The sequence below is a fragment of the Thamnophis elegans genome, chromosome 8, assembly GCF_009769535.1.
Source record: "Thamnophis elegans isolate rThaEle1 chromosome 8, rThaEle1.pri, whole genome shotgun sequence".
NCBI classification, from domain to species: domain Eukaryota; kingdom Metazoa; phylum Chordata; class Lepidosauria; order Squamata; family Colubridae; genus Thamnophis; species Thamnophis elegans.
In genome coordinates, this window is record NC_045548.1 from 36,285,769 (window position 1) to 36,291,823 (window position 6,055).

The window sequence follows — 6,055 nt, forward strand, 5'->3', positions numbered from 1 at the left end:
AATGAGTAACCCCTCCCAAATACCATGCCCTCCCTCCCCGTTTCATGGCAGCTGAAGCGACAGCAAAGCAGAAACTGACATCCGGCCGTCCCCCGGAAAAAGGCGATCAGGCCTAGAAAACGAGAAAGCAGAAACAAACAGACGAACAACAAAACGTAGAAAAGAGATGGGGGGGGAGAGAAAATTAAGGCTTGTCAGGATAAGCAGCATAAAACTTCCGAAGTAGTCGGGGGGCACGAACATGGGACTTGTCAACCCATTCCGTATGCGAGGGAGGAAAATGTTTCCAAGCCACCAAGTATTGAATGCGATTACGCCGCCTGCGGGAGTCCAGTATTTCACGAACTTCAAAGTGCCGTTCACCATCAATCAACAAGGGAGCAGGTGGAGGATCATCAGGCGGACGTAAAGTTGAAACACGAACAGGCTTAATGAGGTTAACGTGGAACACGGGATGAACATGGTTGAGATGCTTAGGCAGCTGCAAATAAACGGAAACAGGATTGATGATCTTGATAATGGGGAAAGGACCAACATACTTAGGCCCCAACTTTTTGGATTTTTGTGTGGTCTGAAGGAACTTTGTGGACAAGTAGACCAGGTCACCCTCCTTGTACTGATAAGGCTGCGTACGCTTCCTATCAGCTTGTTTCTTATGAGCGCGATGTGCAGCATCCAAGTAGCAAGAGTTAAAGGCCAAACATGGCTCAGACGCTCACTCCAGTCAGCGACGGAAGAAACCTGCGGTTGGTCACGAGGCAACTCAGGAATAGGAACAGAATCCTGACCAAAAACAACCCGGAAAGGGGTAAAACCAGTGCTGCTATGAACAGAATTGTTGTAGGCCACCTCAGCATGCGGTAGCAAGTCAACCCAATCATCCTGCTGATAATTGATGAAACAACGTAAATATTGTTCCAAAACAGAATTGGTCCTTTCACAGGCCCCATTAGTCTGAGGATGGTGGGCGGAGCTAAGGCCCTGGGCGGAGCCAATGCATTTAAAAATTCCTTCCAGAAAGTTGAGGTGAATTGGACACCTCTATCAGAAATAATGCGATCAGGCACTCCATGCAAACGGTAAATGTGGGAAATGAAGAGTTTAGTGAGAGCCTTAGCAGAAGGAATTTTGTGGCAAGGGACAAAATGAACTTGTTTCGAAAATAAGTCCGTAACAACCCAAATGACGGTGTGCCCTTGGCTCTCGGGAAGTTCGACAATGAAGTCCATCGAAATTTCCTTCCAAGGGGCAACAGGCCGTGCCACAGATTAGAGCAGTCCTTGTGGCTTTCCAGGTGGCCTTTTAGCGGCAGCACAAACCGGACAACTAGCAACATACAGTTCAATGTCCTTTTTCAAAGAGGGCCACCAGAATTGCCTCTTGACTAGATGTAAAGTTTTGACGAAACCAAAATGACCCGCCAACTTGGAATCGTGAGCTCGTTGGAGGACGACGAGACGAAGAGAGGCGGGGACATAAAGCTTGGCTCCGATCCACGGTAAATCGTCCCTCATCGTGCACTCATCCAGATGCTTCTGGAACCAGTCATCCTGGGGAAGAGCGCGTTTGAGGTCAGAGAGAAAATCTTGAGGCACTTCCACTTTCGAGCGTGCTTGTTGGCGAGTGACCACCGGAGCCGCCAGGCTGGAAGTGGGAACAACAGGCTGAACAATGCTCAGTTTAGAGCAGTTGTATTGAGGGAGTCTGGACAAAGCGTCCGCCATGAAATTTTTCCCCCCAGGGATGTACTTGAGTGTGAAATTGAAATGGTTGAAATGTTGGGCCCACCGCATCTGTTTAGGGGATAGATGGCGCGGGGTCCTCAAAGCCTCCAAATTCTTGTGGTCAGTCCACACCTCAAAAGGGTGCTTAGCGCCTTCCAGAAAATGGCGCCACGTGGTCAGGGCCCATCGCACAGCAAACGCCTCCTTCTCCCAAACGGCCCAACATCTCTCAGTGTCCGTGAGCTTGCGGGAGGTGTAAGCGCAAGGTTGTAAGTTACCTTGGTCGTTGGCTTGCAGCAAGACGGCCCCAATGGCGACGTCACTGGCATCAGCTTGGACTACGAAAGGCTTGTCCATGTCGGGATGCTTCAGGACCGGTTCCGCAGCAAAAGGGCATTTCAGCTTTTCGAAAGCAGCTTGGCATTCCATGGTCCAATCCAGTGGCTTGCTAGGCTTAGGTTTAGGTCCACCTTTGGACTTTAGCAAATTTGTGATAGGAAGTGCAATCTTGGCAAAAGAAGGAATGAACTGACGGTAGAAGTTAGCAAAACCCAAAAACCTTTGCAACTGTCTGCGAGTCCGGGGCGCTTCCCACTCAGTGACCGCCTTCACTTTCCCAGGGTCCATCTCAATGCCGGTGGGAGAGATGCGATACCCTAGGTAGTCAATCTTAGCCTGGTGAAATTCACACTTGGACAATTTGGCATAAAGTTCAGCGGCCCTGAGTTTTTTCAAGACACTGCGCACTAGAGCGACGTGTTCGTCATATGTGTGAGTATAGATAAGGATATCGTCTAAATATACGATAACGCCTTTGTAAAGGTGGTCATGCAAGATCTCATTAATTAATTGCATGAAAACTGCAGGCGCCCCCTGTAGGCCAAAAGGCATCACCCAGAACTGGAAGCAACCAAGAGGGCAGTTGAATGCAGTTTTCCATTCGTCTCCTTCCTTTATACGGACCCTATAGTATGCTTCCCTGAGGTCCAGTTTAGTGAAAATGCGGCCTTTTCCCAATTGGGCCAACATGTCCTTCATCAATGGTAGCGGGTAGAGATTTTGGGCTGAGATACCATTAAGATTTTTAAAATTAACACACAGTCTCAGGGAGCCATCTTTCTTTTCACGGAACAACACAGGAGCAGCGACTTTAGGGCGTGCAGGCTCAATGAACCCCCGTTCCAAATTTTTATCAATGAATTTTCTCATCTCTTCCATCTCCCTAGGTGACATGGAGTATATTTGGGGCTTTGGGAGCTTCACCCCGGGTAAAATGTCAATTGAGCAATCAGTGGGCCTGTGGGGCGGAAGTTTATCTGAAGACTTCTCACTAAAAACTCCTCTCAGGTCCCAATACACTTTCGGAATTTTTTCCTCTCCTCCAATCCTCTCCTGCCCTCTGGCGGCCAAATCAGAACTGCAGCTAACAGGCTGTGAAGAAACGCCCTCCCCTTCCGGAGGCGTTTTCGTGCGAATGCGTAACCAACCTTCCCTCCAATTTATGCGAGGGTTCCATTTTTGAAGCCAAGGGAGGCCCAAAATGAGTGGCCTGTCCATCCCAGGAGCCACAATAAAAGAGATTAGTTCAGTGTGGGAACCCATTTTCATCTCTAGGGGTTCAGTAAAGAAATGGGCGGGTCCCCCCCCTGCTATGGACCCATCTATCTGGCAAAAAACAATAGGGGTTTTCAAAGTCCTCAACTTGAGACCCAGTTTCTCTACCATAGCAGGATTGATCATTGAGCGGGAACAGCCTGAGTCAAGGAGGGCAGGAAGGCTTTCTGACCCCCCATCGGGTGGAACTCTCAACTCTATCGGGATTAGCATGGGGCCCTTGTTTGAACTCACCCAGCGAGGCGAGGCGTCGCCATCAGAGTCATCAGAGGAGCTGGTGGAGACGTCAGCTTCTCCCTCCAGGGCCTGGCTGAATTGCGGGGGGGTGGAATCCACAGCGAACGCGGCTTCCTTTTTCTTCTTGTCTGGGGCCCTGCTGGATCTCCCCTCTCGCTTGGCAGGGGCCGGGGCGGTTGTTGGTAGCTTAGCGCGATGGCCTCCCCACAACGAAAGCAGGTAAACGGTTTGGCTTTTCCAGAGGGGCCTCCCCTCCCTTCGCTTCTCACTTCGAAAGGGGTTTTGCGGTGAGGGGGGGAGGATCTCGCTGCTTTCTCTCTTTGCTTCTCCCTCTCCTCCTTTGCACATCGGAGTCTAATTAAATCCAGTTCAATGTCAGCTGCATTTTCAAACCAAATTGTGAGGCGGTTGGGAAGGTGGCGATTAACACATTGTTGATAAATATCTTCATCCAAGCCCAAAGCAAATTTATCTAAAAGGGCTTCTTCACTCCATCCCCCCATATAATTACAAAGGTGTTGAAACTCTTGAATGTACTGAGTCACCGGCCTGTCTCCCTGCGTGAGGGTCATAAATTTCAGTTTGCCCCGTTTCTCAGTCAGGGGGTCATCAAAACGTCTCTTGAACGCTTCCATAAACGCATTAAAATTCCTCAGGAGGGGGGAATTTGTCCGGTGTAACCCTCCCCACCAATCAGCAGCCTCGTCTTCTAAAGCAAGCAAAATCATGCGAACCCTCATGGCATCTGACTCAAAATCGGGCCCATAAATTTCCATGTAGTTATAAACTTGCATGATGAAAAACCCCAGCTTCTTAGGATTTCCATCATACTTTACAGTTAAGGGGGGGACTTTAGCCATTCTGTGTCTTCTGGGGGGTGGGGCCCCTGGCCTGGCTGGGGGGGGTGAAGCTGCCCGTGGGTTTTCTTGCTCCCACCCCCTCTCGGCTTCTTCTCCCTCCCCGAATCCTTGCCCAGAGTACCTCTGTTCCAAGTAATCAGGTTGACCTCTTTCCTGGGGTCTTCGTTTCCTGATGTTTCCTTCTTGTAACACCGCATCCCAGTTCGCACCATCTTCTCTTTGTCCCACCGACAAGGACCAACGGGGGGGGGGGGCTCGCAGGGCTCGTTATTTCCAGCTGGGCCATCTCCTCGGGTAATAATAGTTCAGTGGGTTCTTTTTCCATTTCTCCATCGCTGGCTTGTGAAGACATTTTCTCTGTTTCGTCTTCTTGTAGTTTCACCCCCCACGGAAGGTTGAATTCTCCTGGTAGGGTGTTTATGAGACTTCGCTAACTGTCAGCTCCTCTCCATTAATTAATTAGGAAAGAAAGACCATGAGACTCCATGTGTAGAAATCAAGTGTACTTTTACTAATTAAGAATGGTTAAAGGCAAAGCGTAGCGAAGTCTGATTATTTAGGCGCGAAAGCGATTGATATATAGAATAGCCCATTCCCCACCCCTTGGCATCATAGTCCCAGTCCAATCATAATTCTTTCAAGTGTCAGGTGTGAGATAACTTCAAAAGGCATCACGAAGATGGAATGTTGGTGCCGTTAGTCCTGGCGGGAAACACCCACGCATGCGTAGTCCGATCAGACGGTGAACTCCAGAACCTTCCTCCAGCACAATGAGTAACCCCTCCCAAATACCATGCCCTCCCTCCCCGTTTCATGGCAGCTGAAGCGACAGCAAAGCAGAAGCTGACAGATAGAGAAATTAGTATCTGTCTGCCTAGAGAACCTCTCTGGTTGTTTCTGGACCACCTAGTGGTTCCTTAATTATGCAAGTAAAACCAACTTACAGTCCCAGTTAAGGGTAAGCATGATCTGTATGGGAAAACTAATAATGCTGACAAGAGGATTTTGTATAGCAGCTAATTCTCAGCACTGTCATCAGCGTTATAATTCATATTGCATTTTCCCTAGTATAAAATATGACTGTACACACTGACTTACAAAGAAGCCTTTTAGTCCTTATATTCCTACCCATTCATAAGAGTAGTTTGAAAAAGAACTACAATCTTTTTACTATTTTTATAAAATTAAAATATATAAATAATTATGCAGTTGCAGTGGTATGAGCAAGGCTGGAAAGTGGATCAACAAACAGATAAACAGAATTCATTGGTCCTTTTCCAACAGGAGCTGATTTGTATTAGAAACTGGTTTCTAAATTCTTTTCACCATATGTGCAAGGAGAAAGAGTATCTTCTGTGCCCAGCAGCTGTATTTGTTCTTCTTTTTGCAGCTGCAGGAATTCTCTCAGGATGGGAATTTAAAATTCTCAAGTCTGGATAACTATTTGAGTTCTCTTGCTATCATTTACTTGGTACATCCTGACAACTAATATGATCAGGCTTTTTTGATGACTATTGCTGTCATTCTTTTATACTTCTGCTCATTATTCTTCGGTTATCTAATTCTGATAATTCATTTTTCACTTTATTTAATAAATTTAAGGTCTGTTCCACTTTCAAA